The following is a 21948-nucleotide window of genomic DNA, read 5'->3' as shown; positions in this document are numbered from 1 at the left end:
TTACAGTGTTAAGAATGAATAGCAGCAAATAGCCGGCCGGCTGTACATGGACACCCGTCCACTAGAACACTGGTACGCGGTGACGTCAGCATGTCAACTCCTTCCAACTTATGTTTTGTAAAAACAATGACATTGTCTGTGGAACGGGCGACGTGCTGACATGCCGCGTAATATATAGGACAAGGGGACCCCCAGATCCCGACCTCCCGTGTGAATTAGTAATGGGGTACAAATGTAACCCCTACCATTTCACAAAAAATGTGTCAAAAATGTTAAAAAAGGCAATAGCTGGTTTTTGACAATTCCTTTATTAATGTCTTCTTTCCACGCTTCTTCTTTCATCTTCTTCTGGACTTCCTTCGGTTTTCTTCTTCTTCCTCCATCTTGTTCTTCCCCCACTTCTTCCTCTATCTTCCTCTGCTTCTTCCTCCGGTCCTCTGCTTTTTCTTCTGATCTTCTTCTCCGGTATCTTCCTCCGGCTTCTCCTTCCCAACTTCGTCCTCAGGACGATCCGCCTTAATGGGAGTCTCCCACTGTGTGACGCTTCTGTTCTTGTGACAGCTCTTATATAACTGAGGGCGGGGCCACCCGGTGACCCCACCCCCTCTGATGCACAGGGACTTCCCTAAGGCTTTCCCCGTGTTTGTCTGAGGGGGGTGGGGTCACCCGTTTACGTAAACCGGAGGAAGATGCCGGAGGAGAAGACTGGAGGAAAAAGCAGAGGACCGGAGGAAGAAACCGAGGACTGGAGGAAGAAGCAGAGGAAGATAGAGGAAGAAGCAGGGGAAGAACAAGATGGAGGAAGAAGAAGAAAACTGAAGGAAGACCAGAAGAAGATGGAAGAAGAAGCAGGGAATTGTCAAAAAACTGACTATTGTCTTTTTTAACATTTTTGACACTTTTTTTGTGAAATGATAGGGGTACTTATACCCCATTACCAATTCACATGGGGGGGCATGATCTGGGGGTCCCCTTGTTAAAGGGGGCTTCCAGATTCCAATAAGCCCCCCCGCCCGCATACCCCCACAACCACCGGGCAAGGGGTCCCCCACGCCATTTTTATTTTTTTTAAATTTTGGCGCAGGGTTCCCCTTAATAACCACACCAGACCTGAAGGGCCTGGTATGGAATTTGGGGGGGACCCCACACAATGACGTCATGAACTTGAGCTCCATCCGTTGCGTTTCGTTCTACTGGGCATCATCTGGGGTGTGGGGGTCGTGTCAAGTCATTGCGATTTTATATAAAGTTACAATCCAATCAAAATCTTCCATCATAGTTGTCAGTAATCTCACCTGGATGTATGTCCGAAATAATATTCCAAGATGGTGCCGGACGTGCTTTCCAAGCTTCACTCTCGGCTCACAATATAACTGGTAAAATATAAAATAAAAATGGCACCGGGCGTGAATTTTATACCTCGCTTCCGGCTGTCAGTGAAGACAGTCCAAGTATGCATTCCATGCCTCACTTCTAACCTCAACAGTCATAGGGGGAGGTGAAAGCCATGGACCCATAGAGTTGCACTTCAAGCCTCACTGCCAGAAAAGGGGCAACTTTATTTAAAAAATCGGACTAACTCAAGTGCACACTAAGTGCCCAAATGTAATCTGATGAGGACTGATAAAAACCAGTATATATACAGTATCTCACAAAAGTAAATACACCCCTCACATTTTTGTAAATATGTTATTATATCTTTTCATGTGACAACACTGAAGAAATGACACTTTGCTACAATGTAAATTAGTGAATGTACAGCTTGTATAACAGTGTAAATTTGCTGTCCCCTCAAAATAACTCAACACACAGCCATTAATGTCTAAAATGGAAACAAAAGTGAGTACACCCCCAAGTGAACATGTCCAAATTGGGCCCAAAAGTGTCTATTTTGTGTGGCCACCATTATTTTTCAGCACTGCCTTAACCCTCTTGGGCATGGAGTTCACCAGAGCTACGCAGGTTGCTACTGAAGTCCTCTTTTATACTCCTCTATGACGACATCATGGAGCTGGTGGATGTTAGAGACCATGCGCTCATCCACCTTCTGTTTGTGGATGCCCCACAGATGCTCAATAGGGTTTAGGTCTGGAGACATGCTTGGCCAGTCCATCACCTTTACCCTCAGCTTATTTAGCAAGGCAGTGGTTGTCTTGGAGGTGTGTTTGGGGTCGTTATGTTGGAATACTGCCCTGTGGCCCAGTCTCTGAAGGGAGGGGATCATGCTCTGCTTCAGTATGTCACAATATATGTTGTCATTCGTGGTTCCCTCAATGAACTGTAGCTCCCCAGTGCTGACAGCACTCATGCAGCCCTAGACCATGACACTCCCACCACCATGCTTGACTCCAGGCAAGACACACTTGTTTTTGTGTTCCTCACCTGGTTATCACCACGCACACTTGACACCATCTGAACCAAATAAGTTTATCTTGGTTTCATCAGGCCACATGACATGGTTCCAGTAATCCATGTCCTTAGTTTGCCTGTCTTCAGCAAACTGTTTGCGGACTTTTTTGTGCATCATCTTTAGAAGAGGCTTCCTTCGGGGATGACAGCCATGCAGACCAATTTGATGCAGCATGGGGCATATGGTCTGAGCACTGACAGGCTGACCCCCCACTCTTTCAACCTCTGCAGCAATGCTGGCAACACTCATACTTCTATTTCCCTCTGGATATGACGCTGAGCACATGCTCTCAACTTCTTTGGTCAACAATGATGAGGCCAGGCTACTGCTCAGTTTCAGGGTATTGGCAATCTTCTTATAAACTAGGCCAGTGATGGCGAATCTTGGCGCCCCAGATGTTTTGGAACTACATTTCCCATGATGCTCATTCTCTTTGTAGTGTAGTTGTGCATCATGGGAAATGTAGTTCCAAAACATCTGGAGTGCCAAGGTTCCCCATCACTGGCCTAGGCCATTTTTATGTAGAGCAGCAATTCTTTTTTCAGATCCTCAGAGAGTTCTTTGCTATGAGGTGTCATGTTGAATGTCTAGTGACCAGTATGAGAGGGTGAGAGTGATAACACCAAATTTTACACACCTGCTCCCCATTCACACCTGAGACCTTGTAACACTGACGACTCACATGACACCAGGGAGGGAAAATGGCTAATTGGCCCAATTTGGACATTTTCACTTAGGGGTGTATTCATTTTGTTGCCAGCAGTTTAGACATTAATGGCTGTGTGTTGAATCATTTTGAGGGGACAGCAAATTTATACTGTAAGGCTCCTTTCGTACGGATGGATAGAATGGTGCTTTTAGCTGCGGATTTTCTAGTTTTCTACCGCAGCTAAAAGCACACAATGCTTTCCTATGGCCCCATTCACACACCGCGTTTAGCTGCGATTTAGTTGCATGCGGTTCCGTGCGGATAGAAAAAATAGAATTGACTGCGTCCAGGAGCAATTTAGCGCAGCTATCTGCACATAACCGCAGGTAATCGCAGTGCACTGTGTCAGCTGCGGATAGCTCACTCATCAGGAAAGGAAAAATGTTTTTTCCTTTCCCAATGAGCGCCAAGCAGCATGGGGATCCGACTTGGATCCCCGCCAATACCAGGCACTGTGTTTGGTATGAATCTTGAGGGGGAACTCCACGCCAAATTTTAAATAAAAAAACGGCATGGGTTCCCCTCCAAGAGCATACCAGGCCCTTCGGTCTGGTATGGATTCCAAAGGGGCACCCCATACGCTGAAAAAACAGCGTGGGGGTCCCCCCCAATCCATACCAGACCCTTATCCGAGCACGCAGCCTGGTCGGTCAGGAAAGGGGCTGGGGACGAGCGCCCCCCTCCTGAAACCGTACCAGGCCGCATGCCCTCAACATGGGGGGGTTGGTGCTTTGGGGCAAGGGGGGGCGCTCTGCGGGCCCCCCCCACTTCAAAAGCACCTTGTCCCCATGTTGATGAGGACAAGGTCCTCTTCCCAAAAACCCTGACTGTTGGTTGTCAGGGTCTGTGGGCAGGGGGCTTATCGGAATCCGGGAGCCTCCTCTCCAAGGGGGTGTATAGTTGTCTATAATCAAAAATTGAGTTCCCCTGGGGTCTCTATTGTGAAACCGGTTATAGTGTTTGGGTACACTATGTTCTCTGTGGCCTTTTTTACATAGTTACAGAGATACATAGTTACATAGTAGGCGAGGTTGAAAAAATACACAAGCCCAAGTTATGTGTGTGATTCTATGTCAGTATTACATTGTATATCCCTGTATGTTGTGGTCGTTCAGGTGCCTATCCAATAGTTTTTTGAAATTATTGATGCTCCTCACTGAAACCACTTCCAGTGGAAGAGAATTCCACATCCTAACTGCTCTTACAGTAAAGAACCCTCTACGGAATTTAAGTTAAAACTGCTTTTCTTATAATTTTAGTGAATGGCCACATGTCTTATTAAGTTCCCTTTCGCAGAAAAGCTTTATCCCTATTGTGGGGTTACAAGTACGGTATTTGTACATTGAACTCGTATCCCCTCTCAAGTGTCTCTTCTCCAGAGAGAATAAGTTCAGTGCTCATAACCTTTCCTTATAACTAAGGTCCTCCAGTCCTTTTATTAGTTGTGTTGCCCTTCTCTGGACTCTCTCCAGTTCCAGCACATCCTTCCTGAGGACTGGTGCCCAGAACTGGACAGCATACTCCAGGTGCGGCCTGACCAGAGTCTTGTAGAGTGGGAGAATTATTGTTTTATCTCTGGAGTTTATCCCCTTTTAAATGCATACCAATATTCTGTTTGCTTTGCTTGCAGCAGCTTGGCATTGCATGCCATTGCTGAGCCTGTCATCTAATAGGACCCCCAGGTCCTTTTCCATCCTAGATTCCCTCAGAGGATCTCCCCCTAGTGAGTAGATTGCATTCATATTTTTGCCACCCAAAAGGCATTATTTTCCATTTTTCTACATTAAACCTCATTTATGTGCCCATCCACATGAATTTGTTCAGATCTTCTTGCAAAGATTCCACATCCTGTGGAGAAGTTATTGCCCTGCTTGGCTTAGTATTGTTCGCAAATACAGAGATTGAGCTGTTTATCCCATCCTCCAAGTCGTTTATGAATAAATTTAATAGGATTGGTCCCAGGACAGAACCCTGGGGGACCCCACTTTCCACCCCGGACCATTCCGAGTACTCCCCATTAATCACTACCCTCTGAACTCGCCTTTCTAGCCAGTTTTCAGTTCATGTACTCACCCTATGCACCCTTTGTACAGTAAACATTTATGGGGAACTGTATCAAATACTTTTGCAAAATCCAGATACACCACGTCTACGAGCCTTCCTTTATCTAGATGGCAGCTCACCTCCTCATAGAAGGTTAATAGATTGGTTTGGCAAGAACGATTCTTCATGAATCCATGCTGATTACCACTAATGATATTGTTGTCATTACTAAAATCTTGTATATAGTCCCTTATCTTTCCCTCCAAGAGCTTGCATACAATTGATGTTAGGCTAACTGGTCTGTAATTCCCAGGGATGTATCTTGGTCCTTTTTTAAATATTTAAATATATAAGTGCAGCGCAAATATAAATTCCAAAACATTGGTGAACAACAAGTCCCAGAATATAATTATCAAAAATTATCAATAAAATGATGAGAAAAAGTCCAGATAATTGGTGGACAACAAGTCCCAGAAAGCCTTCACCAGTGATGATAAATCCACATAAGGTAACAGTCCCTCCACCTCCGGTCTTATTATCTACTCTCACCTCAAAGCATGGACTCCTGAGCTAACAGGTAGTCATGTAAGCAGATCCTAATATACCTAATGGGTTGAAGCAAATCACACACTTATCGACTTATCTCCAGAATCCTCAGAACCAAATGCAGACGTCAGACCATAAATGATAGAAAGGAACAGTGCTCACTGTATATTTAATAAAATTAAAAATGTGTCCAAACATGGACTACTCACATTTCAGCAGTTTGGTACAGGCATAAAAAACACAAACATGTGTCAAACAGATTCCGAAGGACAGCAGCGGGTGACGTCATACGCAGCCTTCCCCCGTATGTGTTACGTTCCTGTGAACTTCCTCAGCAGGGCATGGCTACGGCGTCGCCCGTTAGTCAATGTAAAGGAGGCCGCTGTTATGGCAACAGCCGGCGCCAATCACCATGGGGCAGGGCCACAACGTAAAGCCGTCAGCCGAGTGTAAAACAATCAAACCATAAAAGCTTCTCAACCTTCATCTCATCAAAACTTTGGTCTATATATAATCTACACTCCCCGTGTATTTCTACACAGCAAAATAAAATTGTGAATAAAAATCAAAATACAAATAAAACACTGTCCTCATGTGGATATTAACAATATCGCATTCATAAAGTTGTGTATTTGGTATTAACATCACCCAATGCTGTTCTCAGAAACCTATAACAATCAAAACATTACCAATATAATGAAATTACATTCAAAAATACAATAACAAATAAAAATTAAATATAAATTGTATACTAAAAATATACCTTAAAACTATATGTTTAAAAATGAAGAAGGGGAATTTATTTGTCAGAGATGAAGCAGTTAAGGTCAAAGTCGACATTTAACCCTTCAGTTGTTAACACCTTAGTCTCTACTATCCAATAGGATTCTCTTTGATTAATTTGACGAATATAATTATCCCCCCCTCCAATGACAATCCACCCTTTCAATCCCCCAGAATTTCAAACATCTGGGGTCCCTGTTATGGCATTGTCGGAAATGTCTGGAGAAACTATGAGACCTAAAACCTCTCTTAATATTATTCACATGCTTCTCGATACAAACCCCAAGAGCACATGAGGTGCGGCCCTCATATTAGAATCCGCAATTGCATTCCAGCATGTAGACCACACCAACAGTGCCACACGTAATAAGATTCCTAATAGTGTAAGATTTCTTGGTGGAAAAGGAAGTGAACTCCTTTTGTTTCTTATTATTGAATTTACACTGTTTATACGCTTGACAGCGTCCACATGCAAAAAATCCTGTTAGAAACGAAAAAATCCTATTTTCTTTGAAAACGGGAGGATCAATAACCCCTGGGGCTATAACATCCCACAGTGTAGGAGCCCTTTTGTATATGAATAAAGGGCGTGGGGGAAGAACAGCTCTTAGTACCTCGTCCTTTCTTAATAATACCTCACAATGTTTTCGTACTATTTTTTCGAACTGTTTGTGTTGAATATTATAATCCAATATAATTTTGAATTCATGTTTTACTTCCTTTTTGTTATTGGAGTCAGAGATAAGGTCGGACCTATTCAAAGAACCAACCCTTGCTATTTCCTTATGAATAACATCCTTACTGTAATCTTTTTGTTGGAATCTCTCCGCCAAAATATTAGATTGGGCTAAAAAATCACTACCGGAGGTAAAGTTACATCTAAGACGAATGAGCTTTCCCCTGGGAATGTTACAAAGCCAACTTCTGTGATGGCAACTATCCAACGGGATGTAGCCATTTCTATCAGAAGGCTTAAAATTATTCCATGTCTTAAATGAATCTCCATCCTTGAAAATCTCCAAATCAAGGAAAACAATCTGTCGAGAATCAATGTTCCATGAAAGGGAGATATTATTCATGTTGGTATTCAATTTAAGCATAAAAGTCTCCAGACTGCACCTGCCTCCCTCCCATATCATGACGAGATCATCAATATATTGTTTGTAGCATTTTAGTTGTTGTGGGGGATCTCTAAAAACACTTTCCTCCTCCCATAATGCCATAAATAAATTAGCAATGCTGGGGGCGGATTTCGGATAAATTTGCAATGCCCATAATTTGTAAATAAAAATTCTTATTGTACCAAAAATAATTTTTGGTCAAACAGAATTCCAAACATTGTAATAAAAACTTTCTATGTTTGCTAGATAGATCAGAACGTAACAATGCCCATTTGACTGCAACGATGGCATCCGAGTGACTGATAATGGTATACAATAAGCTGACATCAGCAGTAATGAGCAAGTGTACATGGAACACCTTCCAGAGTTTGAAAGAACTTTTTAGTGTCTCTGAGAAAGGACCTTTTTTTATGGACTTTTGGCAAAAAATAAATTATAGGGGTCCTGCAAGCACTGGGGTCTAAATATTCAGCTTTTTTTTTTGGTAAGCGCTTTATGTTTAAGGCCCTTCTGAACTAAGAGAGCCAAGTTCTCTTTAAATTAAAAAATAGGGTCACTTTTAAGTATTAGTCCTCCAAAAGACGGCACATTTCCTCTTTGTAGAATTGTTTACTCATCACTACCAGACCTCCTCCTTTATCCGCCGGGCGAATAATCACATCTTTTTTGGACTCTAGAGAGGTGATTCCCTTTTTGACAAAGGTGGGGTCTTTAATTTTTCTAACCTTCATAGAATCCAAGTCACTCAGGACCATACTTTTAAATACTTTAATGTGTTTGTTATCTACATTGGGAGGGTTGAAGACTGATTTGTTCTTCAGGTTAGAACATGTTTTAATTGGAATCAAAGAAGACCTTTCGGCAGGCTTTAATAGAAAATACTTTTTAATGTTTAGTGTCTTTACAAATCTTAAAATACTTATAAACGTCTGAAATTTGTTAAAGTTCCTGATAGGGGCGAATTTAAGACCCTTATCAAGGACCCGTAATTCAGCATCAGATAATTTGGTTCCGCTAATATTAAAAATGCCTGTACCTAATAGAACCTTGTCCTTTTTAATTGTTCTCCTTCCTGCTCATTTTCCTCCTGTTCTCTTCTTTTTCCCCCATTCTGTTTTCAGTTGGTGTTTGAGTAGGTGGACCCCACCATTGTGGGTTGGGATTCCCTAAAAAAAAAAAAAAACCTCCTGTTCATCATCACCTACTAAGGGGACAAAACGATTGTTAATAGGGATAGAATTCCGTAATGATTGTAATCATCCCTCCAACCATTATGATTGGTGTTATTTTGAAAATATCCACCTCTGGACCCAGATGGAAAATTAGGTTTCCCTCTGAAATTCTGGCTTTGTTGGTAATTACCATTGCCATAGGGTTGGGTACCTGAGGAAGACTGAGGATAATAGGTATTTCCTCTACCCCCTCTGTTATTGCCACTGTTACCCTGACCTCTTTGTGGATAGGAAGAACGGTTGTAACTTGGGTCCTGATAGGGGGTACTGGGTTTTGGAATTAAACCCAAAATATTTGGAGAGTTGGGAATCCTTACAGTGAGGAGAGGCTTTTGTAACTGGTCAGATGCATTGACATTAGCCTGCCATTTAAAAACCTCCTTACGTGAGAAATCTCCAAAATCCCTAATAAACTTCCCTTTCTTTTTTATTTTGAGCATCTTTATCCCATTTAATAAGTATATTCTTGGGCTCTCCTGATAATTTGGAGAACTCTGAATGATTCTGATGAGACTCCATTTTGATTTTAATATCAGTAATCTGATTTTCCAAAGTTTTCATCTTTCTCTGTTTCCTTTTTAATAGGAGGTCCATAACTTCAAGACCTTTCTTATTAAAAAAAGTCATACCACTCCTGCAAAGACTCATCGTTCAGAAAGCCATCGCTTGGTGGGATATACCACCTTAAGTGTCTGGGTACCAATTTATTTTGGATGTATTGTTCGAATGATGTAATGTCCCACCAGGCCTTAATTTTCTTTTCAAAAAGAAAGCCACGTTTTTTTAAACAGGGATGACACATCATCTGAGCTGACTGATGGTACAGAGTTTGAAAAAATCTCCTCAAGCCTAACAATGGTCTGGCAATTACTTGACTGAGTTCTCTAAGTACCCTCGGGTGCAAGCCATCTGGTCCTGGTGATTTATTAATGTTAAGTTTCCCAAATCTAATTTAATTCTGTCCTGTGTTAACCATGGAGGTGCTTCCTGTGATGTGTCATGAGGATAAACACTGCAGTTTTGGTTACTGAAGCCCTCCGATTCCCTCGTGAAGACTGAGGAGAAGAATAAATTCAATACCTTCACCATCTCCCCATCCTTTGTAGCCAGATGTCCTTCCTCATTCTTTATGGGGCCAATATGATCTGTCCTCCCTTTTTTACTGTTTACATACTTAAAGAATTTCTTGGGATTTTTTGTGCTCTCTTCAACTATGTGTCTTTCATGTTCTATCTAATGCTGCGTACAAATGACCGGACTTTGCGGCATACTTTGCCCGGCATACTTTTCAACGGACTTTACGACGGACTTTCCGAATGAACGGACTTGCCTACACACGATCAACCAAAGTCCGACGGATTCGTACATGATGACGTATGACCGAACTAAAACAAGGAAGTTCATAGCCAGTAGCCAATAGCTGCCCTAGCGTCGGTTTTTGTCCGTCGGACTAGCATACAGACGAGCGGACTTTTCGACCGGACTCGAGTCCGTCGGATAGATTTGAAACATGTTTCAAATCTAAGTCCATCAAACTTTTGAGAAAACAAAGTCCGCTGGAGCTCACACATGATCGAATTGTCCAATGAAATCCGGTACGCAGGACCAAGTATGCCGTAAAGTCCCATCGTGTGTACGCGGCATTAGCCCTCCTTATTGTACCCTTACATTTCTTGTTGCATTCTTTATAAAGTCTGAATGCTGATGATGGTCCCTTAACCTTGTATTTTTTTGAAGGCCTTCTCCTTTGCTTTTATATGCATTTTTACATTGGAGTTAAGCCATCCAGGACTTTTGTTCACTCTTTTAAATTTATTACCCAATAGGAATGCATTGGCTAATGCCCTTATATAATATGCTCTTAAAGCAACCCCTTCTCTCCTCCGTGTTCTTTGTTCCTAAGATTTTATCCTAATTTATGCCTTCTAGCAAGGTATGTAGTTTAGGGAAGTTGGCTCTTTTGAAATTCAGTGTCTTTGTATTCCCCTTAAGTTTCCTATTTGTGTGATTTATACTGAAGCCAATTGACCTGTGATCGCTGTTACCTAAATTGCCCCGTATTTCCACATCCGTGGTCAGGTCTGTATTGTTGATAATCAGTAGATCCAGTAACACTTTATTTCTAGTTGGTTCGTCTACCATCTGACCCATAAAATTGTTCTGCAGGACATTTAGGAACATTTATCATAATTAAAATTCCTCATTATGATAACACTTCCCATCCTTGCTGCTAATCCAAATTGTGATAGATCTGTCTCCCCTTCCTCCATCAGGTTAGGGGGCCTATAGCATGCTCCCAGTATTATTTTCCCCTCAGCTTTATACCTTTGGAGCTCTACCCATAAGGATTCCACCTCCTCCCTAGCTCCCTTAGTGATTTTATCTCTCACATTCACTTGTACATTATTCTTGATATATAGGCATACCCTCCCCCTTTTTTACCCTCTCTATCCTTGCAATAAAGGGTATACCCTTGAACGTTTGCCAGCCAATCATGAGAGCTGTTGAACCAGGTCTCTGAAATTCCCACAAAATCCAAATCCTCCTCGTACAACACCCATCTTGTCCGCCAAGCTCCTGGCATTGGTGAATATGCTACGTAGTTTAGACCGGTCGCATATTATCCTCTTATTGGGTGTTCCGAGATTGTAACTAGGACTTGCTACTATACTTACCTTGGGTTTATGTGCTTTGGTGAACCTACCACTAATGCCCCCAATACTACCCTCTGGAATATGTTCTCCGCTGACTATCTCTACCTCTGGACCACCCCCATCGCCTAGTTTAAAAACCCCTCTAACCTATTTGCCCATCTTCCTTCCCAGATGATCTGTACCCTCCTGATTTAGGTGCAGTCCATCCCTTCTATAGTACTGGTTATTAACTGAGCAAGTAAATGAAAAGAAATGGAGGAGGACCAGCGCATTGTGAGAGGAAATCATCCTTAAGGCCCTGAACAAGGGGAAGAAGGGCCTAATCACCCCTAAAATGCACCACTGCGAATTTGATTATCCTCCTCCACTACAGCACAGCCACCCCACCCACCACAGCAGCATGGCGGACCGTGGCCAATGAAACATTAACACCCCCAACAAGGCCACTGGGCTGGGGATTATTAATTTGAGTTTTTCTTTTTTTTTTTTTTTTTTGGGTGCAGAGAATGCATTTTTGATTTAATTTCTCTCATTTGTGTGGAAGGAAGTGTTGAGAGTGATGGCCTAGGTTCGGTGTGGTCTGGCAAAACACGCAGGCTGTTGAAAGACCACAGCCGGGGACATATATGTCATCTGCTGCTGCTCCCGATCTCTCGGATCGTGTTATGCTCCCTAATAAATGGACTCCTCAGGTTGCCAATTTTGACAGTCAAATAATTGATGTCTGCCCTGGGGTACAAATGCTTCACCAATTCCAACTGTTTCTCCATCATTGCCTTCCTCTTGATATGACCTTGTGCTCCCTATTGAATTTAAATTTTTGATTTTGCAAAATACTTGCAAAATACTTGGCTATGTGTTTTACTTAAAAAAGGACAGTTTGTTTGTGAGTAGGCAGGTACATTTCAAAAATACAATGTCAAATTAACAAGGGACAGCAACATAGTTGTATCTTTGAGGTTAAAAAATACAAGATAATAATGGTGTTGTGGTAACTTGACACAAAAAAATATTCTGGAGATCACTAGAAAAAAAAAATATATATTATTCTAGAGATCACTAGAAAAAAAAATATTATTCTGGAGATCACTAGAAAAAAAAATAGAATAATAAATACGTTTGTCAGAACTCTGTGAATATCACCCGCAAAGCAGTTTAATTATTATACCATTATAAAGTAGAAGAGAATGCACTGCATTGAGAGATTTCATAATTTGTCGTGTCACGATCTCCATTACGAACGCTAGTTTTACAAGATAGAGGGCTTCCAGCTCATCCTTGCTTCCGAGCATGCATGTTTGTACTTTGGACTTTTGTCCGACGGATTTGTGTACACACGATCGTAAAATCCGACAACACACACTTGTTGGCGGAAAATTTGAAGACATGCTAGCCAACATTTATTGGTGACAACAATTGTCCGATGGAGCATACACACGGTCGGATTTTCCGCCAACAGCCTGACATCCAACATTTCCCGTTGGAAAATCCAATCGTGTGTACAGGGCTTTAGTGTCGCGATTACTCAAGATTTTCATAATTTCATTTTGATAGTGGCATTTGTCTAGAATGACAATACCCCCCCTCTTATCAGCCAGATGGATGACAAAGTCCTTCCTTTTGCATAGCTGCCTTAGTCCAAGTTTTATAAATGGATGATGTGGTGTTTTGACTGTCAATTTATCAAAGTCTATTAGGACCAAATCTTAAAAACATTGATGGAGGGGGATATCGGAACAGGTGGATTAAACAGTAAGGGGTTAGAGAGGCCAGAGTGTTTAACCACTTCAATACCGGGCCATAGTCATATGACATCCGCAGATGGGATCTTCCATCCCGGGCGGGCGTCATATGACGTACCCGGCTTCTCGCCACTCCTGCGGGCCCCGGGGGTCCGCAGCGCGGCGATCGGGGATAAGGTGTGTCCCTCGGACACAGCCCATCCCAGATCCATGTAAAGAGCCAATAAAAGATGGCTCTTTACCACGTGACTGGCTGTGTCCAATCACAGCCGGTCACATGTACTGTCTACGTGCACTGCGCTCATGCACGCCCCTAGGGTGCGCACAGAGCAGCGATCGGGGACAAGCCTTGTCACCTTGAAACAGCCCAACCCTGATCGCACTAAAGAGCCAATGAAATTGGCTCTTTACCACGTGACTGGCTGTGTCCAATCACAGCCGGTCACAGAATGTCAACAAACCGCAGTAACGAGATGTTACTGGGTTCCCCTCCTTGCTCACCGATCATGTGTGAGGAGATTGTGGTAACAGTGTACAGTGTACACCAATCACACTGATTGCCCCCCCTAATAAAGAGGACCTGTCACCACCCAAAGTACCTGTCACCAGCCATCAAAGTACCTGAGTACCTGTCACAGTCCATCTGAGTACCCGAGTACCTGTCACAGCCAATCTGAGTACCTGTCACAGTTCACCTGAGTACCTGTCACAGTCCATCTGAGTACCTGAGTACCTGTCACAGTCCATCTGTGTACCCGAGTGCCTGTCACAGTCCATCTGAGTACCCGAGTACCTGTCACAGTCCATCTGAGTACCCGAGTACATGTCTCAGTTCATCTGAGTACCTGAGTATCTGTCACAGTTTACCTGATTACCTGTCACAGCCCATCTGAGTACCTGTCACAGCCCATCTGAGTACCTGTCACAGCCCATCTGAGTACCTAAATACCTGTCACAGTTCATCTGAGTACCTGTCACAGCCCATCTGAGTACCTGAGTACCAGTCACCGCCCATCTGAGTACCACTGTCACCACCAGAGTACCCGAGTACCAGTCACCAGCCCATCAGACTACCCGAGTACCTGTCACCAGGCCATCAGAGTACCCGAGTACCTGTCACCAGGCCATTAGATTAACCGAGTACCTGTCTCCAGCCCATCAGAGTACCCGAGTACCTATCTGCAGCCCATCAGAGTACCCGAGTACCTATCTGTAGTGCATGCCTCATAAAATATACGTTGGGGTGTTTGCTTTCCAAAATGGGGTCATTTTGTGGGTAATTCCACTGTCCTGGTGCTCAAGGACCTTCAAAAGTGTGATAGGTAGGAATGAAATGAGATGTGTAATTTATGCTCTTAGAACGCCTGAAGGTACTACTTCAATGTTGGGCCTCTGTATGTGGCCAGGCTGTGTAAAAGTCTCACACACGTGGTATCACCATACTCAGGAGTAGCAGCAGAATGTGTTTTGGGATGTAATTTTTGCTAGATACATGCTATGTGTTAGAAATATCTTAAAAATTGACAACTTTGTGTAAAAAAAAAAGATTTTCATTTTCTTTCCACATTTTCTGAAGACTTGTGTAAAAAAATTAACTGTTCAAAAGACTCATAATGCTTCATAGAATATAGGTTGGGGTGTTTGTTTTCCAAAATGGGGTAATTTTGTGGGTAAATCCATTGTCCTGGTGCTCCAGGGCCTTCAAAAGTGTAATAGGTCGTTAGAAAATTAGAGGTGTAATTTATGCTCCTAGAATGCCTGACGGTGCTCCCTGCATGTTGGACCTCTGTATGTGGCCAGGCTGTGTAAAAGTCACACACATGTGGTATCGCCATACTCAGGAGGAGTAGCAGAATGTATTTTGGGGTGTCATTTTTGCTATATACATGCTTTTAGTTAGAAATATCTTATAAACTGACCACTTTGTGTAAAAAAAAAAAAGGTTTAATTTTCTTTCCACGTTTTCCGAAGACTTGTGGAAAAAAATCAACCATTCAAAAGACTCATTATGCCTAATAGAATAGATTTTGGGGTGTTTGATTTCCAAAATGGGGAAATTTTATGGGTAATTTCACTGTCCTGGTGATCCAGGGCCTTCACAAATGTAATAGGTCGTTAGGAAATTAGAGGTGTAATTTATGCTCCTAGAATCCCTGATGGTGCTCCCTGAATGTTGGGCCTCTCTGTGTGGCCAGGCTGTGTAAAAGTCACACACGTGGTATTTCCATACTCGCGAGGAGTAGCAGAATGTATTTTGGGGTGTAATTGGAAGTATGCATATGCTGTGTATGAGAAATAACTTGTTATGACAATTTTGTGAAAAAAAAAAAATCTTCATTTTCCCAAGAATTGTGGGAAAAAATTACAACTTCAAAAAACTCACCATGCCTCTTACTAAATAGCTTTGACTGTCTACTTTTCAAAAAGGGGTCATTTAGGGGGGTATTTGTACTTTCCTGACATTTCAGAGCCTCAAGAAATGAGATAGGCCGTCAGTGCATCAGGTGTGATCAATTTTCAATGATTTGCACCATAGCTTGTAGACTCTAAAACTTTCACAGAGACTAAATAACTAATTTGGGTTATTTTTACCAAAGAGATGTAGCAGTATAAATTTTGGTCCAAATTTATGAACAAAAATTACCGTATTTATCGGCGTATAACACGCACTTTTTTCCCCTTAAAATCAGGGGAGAATCGTGGGTGCGTGTTATACGCCAATCCCCGCTATTTTGTGATCTATCGGAGCGATCGCCGTGATCGCCGCCGACATTCACATAGCGTGTATTTTTAAATATGGCGCCGCGGAGTTCGGAGGGACTCGGCGGCGCTCGTTCAGCTGAACGAGCGACGCCGAGAACACAGTGACTGGGCGGAGCCGAGATACACATAGCCGAGGGTTCTTGGCGCCGTTCACAGTCCTGCCCAGTCCCGCCATTGGACCTGTGTTATGTCTATCATAGGGACTGGGCGTGACTGTGAGAACCCTCGGCTATGTGTATCTCGGCTCCGCCCAGTCACTGTGTTCTCGGCGTCGCTCGTTCAGCTGAACGAGCGCCGCCGAGTCCCTCCGAACTCCGCGGTGCCATATTTAAAAATACAAACTAAACTTGTGTATGTCGGCGGCGATCATAAATTGTACACTGGGGACAAGGCTGCACTGACCACTGGGGACAAGGCTGCACTGACCACTGGGGACAAGGCTGCACTGGGGACAACGCTGCACTGACCACTGGGGACAAGGCTGCACTGACAACTGGGGACAAGGCTGCACTGGGGACAAGGCTGCACTGGGGACAAGGCTGCACTGACTACTGGGGACAAGGCTGCACTGACCACTGGGGACAAGGCTGCACTGGGGACAAGGCTGCACTGGGGCAAAGCTGCACTGGGGCAAAGCTGCACTGACAAGGCTGAACTGGGGCAAAGCTGCACTGACAAAGCTGCACTGGACACTGGGGCAAGGCTGCACTGACAAGGCTGCAGATGGCCACGATAACGCTGCATTGATGGGAATTTAAATGTAAGTTTTTTTTCCTTAAACTTCCCTCCTAAAAGTTTTTTTCCTTAAAATTCCCTCCTAAACTTGGGGTGCGTGTTATACGCCGATAAATACGGTACTTACTTGCAAAATTTTATCATAGAAACTAAAAAAAAAAGTTTTTTTTTTTTTTTTTAAATTTTCGCTCTTTTTTCCTATATGTCGCAAAAAATAAAAAACCCAGTGGTGATTAAATACCACCAAAAGAAAGCTCTGTGTGAAAAAAAAGATGAAAATTTTGTTTGGGTACAGTGTTGCATGACTGAGTAATTGGCATTCAAAGTGTGAGAGCACTGAAAGCTAAAAATTGGTCTGGCAGGAAGGGTGTATAAATGCCCTGTATTGAAGTGGTTAATTTCCGAGGAGTCTATTTTTGTACGATTAGCTATTGGATTTGATTTTTGTATATTGATAAATGTATGAAACCTATCAAATTTTTTTGGTAGAAAGTTTTTTAACCCTTTGAATACTAAACTCAAATTGTAATTATACATTAAAAAGTTCCAAATGATCTCAATAATAGGATCAGTCCAACTCCAATACACATGAGAAACAAAAGTGCTCAATGCCGGGAATCAAATTTTCATTCACGTGCCCCACCCTTGTGCCCCCAATGTGCTCACCACTATTTTTGACCGATAAATATTTTATGGGTCATAAGCGACATCCCCTTTAAGCGGTTAAAGCCAGGCTCTTTCCTTCTGTAGGGTTCCTTTGTTTTCTTCAATTACACTTTTCACCATATAAGACAGGTAGCAGTTTCTCCCTCTGGGTAGTAACTCCAACCTCCTCTTAAAGTGATATTAAAAAGTCTTAGTTGTTTTGCTTAAAAATAACAAACATGTTATACTTACCTGCTCTGTGCAGTAGTTTTGCACAGAGCAGCCCAGATCCTCATCTTCTCCGGTCCTGGCCCCTCCCTCCTGCCGAGTGCCCCCCACAGCAAGCAGCTTGCTATGAGGGTACCCGAGTCACATATATAACAAGTGTCATGGCTCATAGACTATCCCACCCCAGAAATCCCATCCAACTTACCAAGAGGACCCCCACAGAAGGGCGCACGGCTGGGCAGCCCAACAAACACGGCAAAGGGAAGTTCCACTCGTGTGACCACAGGGGGCACATAGGGGCCAGGCTAGAGTAAAGTTAAGAGGAAAATTAAAAGGGGAATAATATATATGATTGGACATAACATAGTCCAATATTGTGGACTAACAGCCTCAAGCAAAACTTACACAAACTCTGCTAAGAAAAATTATGGGTACAAGGGCGCCAGAAAAGCCAAACAGCAATGTAAAGTTGTAACTTCACCATATATAACGCACTATAAGTGGAAAGAAGGAAGAAACACAGATAAAAGAGAAAAACTGATCAAATGCGTTATAATAGAAAAGGGATGCAAGAAATACTGAAAGCAGATAAAATATATTGATGAGGTGGAAAAAAGAATCTGTAAGACAACACTGTAGAGGTGCCACAATGCGACCAAATATACTGAACCCTGCAGGAATAGGATATACAATATCTCACAAAAGTGAGTACAGCCCTCACATTTTTGTAAATATTTTATTATATCTTTTCATGTGACAACACTGAAGAAATGACACTTTGCTACAATGTAAAGTAGTGAGTGTACAGCTTGTATAACAGTGTAAATTTGCTGTTCCCTCAAAATAACTCAACAAAAGCCATTAATGTCTAAACCGCTGGCACCAAAAGTGAGTACACCCCTAAGTGAAAATGTCCAAATTGGGTCCAATTAGCCGTTTTCCCTCCCCGATGTCTTGTGACTCGTTAGTGTTACAAGGTCTCAGGTGTGAATGGGGAGCAGGTGTGTTAAATTTGGAGTTATCGCTCTCACTCTCTCATACTGGTCACTAGAAGTTCAACATGGCACCTCACGGCAAAGAACTCTCTGAGGATCTGAAAAAAAGAATTGTTGCTCTACATAAAGATGGCCTAGGCTATAAGAAGTTTGCCAAGACCCTGAAACTGAGCTGCAGCACGGTGGCCAAGACCTTACAGAGGTTAAACAGGACAGATTCCACTCAGAACAGGCCTCACCATGGTCGACCAAATAAGTTGAGTGCACATGCTCAGCGTCATATCCAGACGTTGTCTTTGGGAAATAGACGTATGAGTGCTGCCAGCATTGCTGCAGAGGTTGGGGGTGGGAGGTCAGCCTGTCAGTGTTCAGACCATACGCCACACACTGCATCAAATTGGTCTGCATGGCTGTCATTCCAGAAGGAAGCCTCTTCTAAAAAGATGATGCACAAGAAAGCCTGCAAACAATTTGCTGAAGACAAGCAAACTAAGGACATGGATTACTGGAACCATGGCCTCTGGTTTTATGAGACCCAGATAAACTTATTTGGTTCAGATGGTGTCAAGCGTGTGTGGTGGAAACCAGGTGAGGAGGACAAAGACAAGTGTGTCTTGCCTGGTGGTGGGAGTGTCATGGTCTGGGGCTGCATGAGTGCTGTCGGCACTGGGGAGCTACAGTTCATTGAGGGAACCATGAATGCCAACATGCACTGTGACATACTGAAGAACAGCATGATCCCTTCCTTTCAGAGACTGGGTCGCAGGGCAATATTCCAACATGATAACGACCCCAAACACACCTACTTAGGGGTGTATTCACTTTTGTTGCCAGTGGTTTAGACATTAATGGCTGTGTGTTGAGTTATTTTGAGTGGACAGCAAATTTACACTGTTATACAAGCTGTACACTCACTACTTTACATTGTAGCAAAGTATCATTTCTTCAGTGTTGTCACATGAATATATATAATAAAATATTTACAAAAAATGTGAGGGGTGTACTCACTTTTGTGAGATACTGTATCCTAATATAAACCTGCAGTAGATAACAGCCAGCCAAGGAGACCATCACAATATAATAGGTGGTGTCAGTGTGTAGTAGTATAGTAGCCCAGCTTGTGGGGGAAAGAGATGAGAAGGGAAAACAGACTCAGCACAGCAATATATAAAAGTTCCATCAAGCAACATAAACACACAGGTGAGCACAACATCGAAATCTTACCTTGCATCGGTGTAACTGTCACAATAGCTGTCCCTGGGATCCAGTTGGTGGAATGCTGGAATCACCGGCCCTATATACCCCCACTCAGATGGCGTCTGACGTCACCGATCGAGTGCGGACAAAACAGGGCTACTGCACATGCGCCAAGGGGCCCTCCATGCGCCTACAGTGCCCAGAGTGCCAATCGGCGGAGAACAGCTGTCATGTGACGCAGCCGCATCACATGACACTGTAAACACATAGGTGGCGGCAGGCAGAACTAGTCCCCGCATGATAGCCCACCCAGCAGGCTGGATAGGGCAGACTGGGATGGGGGAGAAAACACCCAGGCCAGACTAAAAAAAAACTCTTGACGCAACTTGCTGTGCTGAGTCTATGTTTTCCCTTCTCATCCCTTTCCCCTTTCTTCCACAAGCTGGGCTACTATTGAATACTACTACACACTGACACCACCTATTATATTGTTATGGTCTCTTTGGCTGGCTGTTATCTACTGCAGGTTTATATTAAGATATATCCTATTCCTGCAGGGTTCAGTATATTTGGTCGCACTGTGGCGCCTCTACAGTGTTGTATTACAGATTATTTTTTCCACCTCATCAATATATTTTATCTCCTTTCAGTATTTCTTGCATCCCCTTTCTATTATAACGCATTTGATCCCTTTTTCTCTCTTATCGGCATTTCTTCCGTTTTTCCACTTATAGTGCGTTATATATGGTGAAGTGACAATTGTACATTGCTGTTTGGCTTTTCTGGAGCCCCTGTACCCATAATTTTTCTTAGCAGAGTTTGCGTAAGTATTGCTTGAGGCTATGTTAGCCCACAATATTGGACTATGTTATGTCCGATCATATATATTATTCCCTTTTTAATTTTCCTCTTAACTTTAATCTAGTCTGGCTCCTATGTGCCCCCTGTGGTCACATGTGTGGAACTTCCCTTTGCCGTATTTGTTGGGCTGCCCGGCCGTGCGCCCTTCTGTGGGGGCCCTCTTGGTAAATTAGATGGGATTTGTGGGGTGACATAGTCTATGAGCCAAGACACTTGATATATATATGTTATATATGTGATATATATTGGCATGCATTTCTCTTGGCATTATTGTGTGTGCTTTTTTTCCACATCATTTCCATTTTCTTCAACTTTATAATTAATTAATGTGTTTGTTATTATCAGAGCCACTGTTGAACACTGATGACCATATAAATCCCTGAAGAAGCCATTGTTTGGCAAAGCATGTAGGGACTTGACATGCATCAGTGTACATTCCAAACATATGGATACTTTGGCCAGTATTACTACCTGTATATTACTCTGCTTAAACTATATTTTATGCACCCTATGTTTGTTGCCTTTTGTATATCTATATAATAAAATTTATATTTTTTAAGTAAATATACTGTAATGTGTATTACTGTAATACTGTAATTTCCTTATATAAGGCACCGTTATAATCCCTACCCAATTCCCCTTTTTTATGTACTATACCAATACAAGGGATGAGGTGCCGGATCATATAAGGTCACTCAACCCACACCCCCCATAGCATATGCATCAAAGCACTGTTTACTCCCACATTATTAAGGTAAATAAAAATACACCCACGTGTATGTGTGTACGAAGGTAAAAAGCATGTAATATCCCCTTAAAGTGATTGTAAAGTCTCGTTATTTTTTTAAATAACATCTTATATTTACCTCCTCTGCGCAGTTGGTTTTGCACAGAGCAACCTGGATCCTCCTCTTCTCAGGTTCCTCTTTGCTGTTTCTGGCCCCTCCCTTTTGTCGAGTGCTCCCACAGCCAGCAGCTTGCTATAAGGCACCCAAGCCAAGTCACAGCTCTGTGTCTATTCAGACACGGAGCCCCTACCCGGCCCCGCCCCCTCTCTCCCCTGATTGGCTAACTGACTTTGACAGCTTTGGGAGCCAATGGCGCTACTGCTGTCTCAGTCAATCAGGAGGAGAGACCCGGACAGCTAAGACACCCATGGACATTGCTGGAGAGAGATAGGGCTCAGGTAAAAAATTAGGGGGTGCTGGGGTAGCTGCTACACACATTTTTTTATCTTAATGCATAGAGTGCATTAAGATAAAAAAAACCTTCTGCCTTTATAAC

General features: G+C 42.8%; 1 protein-coding gene across 1 annotated transcript in view; it reads right to left on the bottom strand.

The window, feature by feature from the left end:
* LOC141103611 (histo-blood group ABO system transferase 2-like) overlaps positions 1-21264 on the bottom strand; it is a 134635-nt gene extending 113371 nt beyond the window's left edge. Inside the window, exons 1-2 of the transcript XR_012235343.1 lie at positions 19831-21264; positions 17817-17916 (exon numbers count right to left, since the gene is read on the bottom strand). The gene's annotated coding sequence lies outside the window, so the exon portion shown is untranslated. The remainder of the gene's footprint in view (positions 1-17816; positions 17917-19830) is intronic.
* Positions 21265-21948: the final 684 nt, after the last annotated feature.

The sequence above is a fragment of the Aquarana catesbeiana genome, linkage group LG07 (genome assembly GCF_042186555.1).
Source record: "Aquarana catesbeiana isolate 2022-GZ linkage group LG07, ASM4218655v1, whole genome shotgun sequence".
NCBI lineage: Eukaryota > Metazoa > Chordata > Amphibia > Anura > Ranidae > Aquarana > Aquarana catesbeiana.
This window is presented reverse-complemented; position numbering and strand designations above follow the sequence as displayed.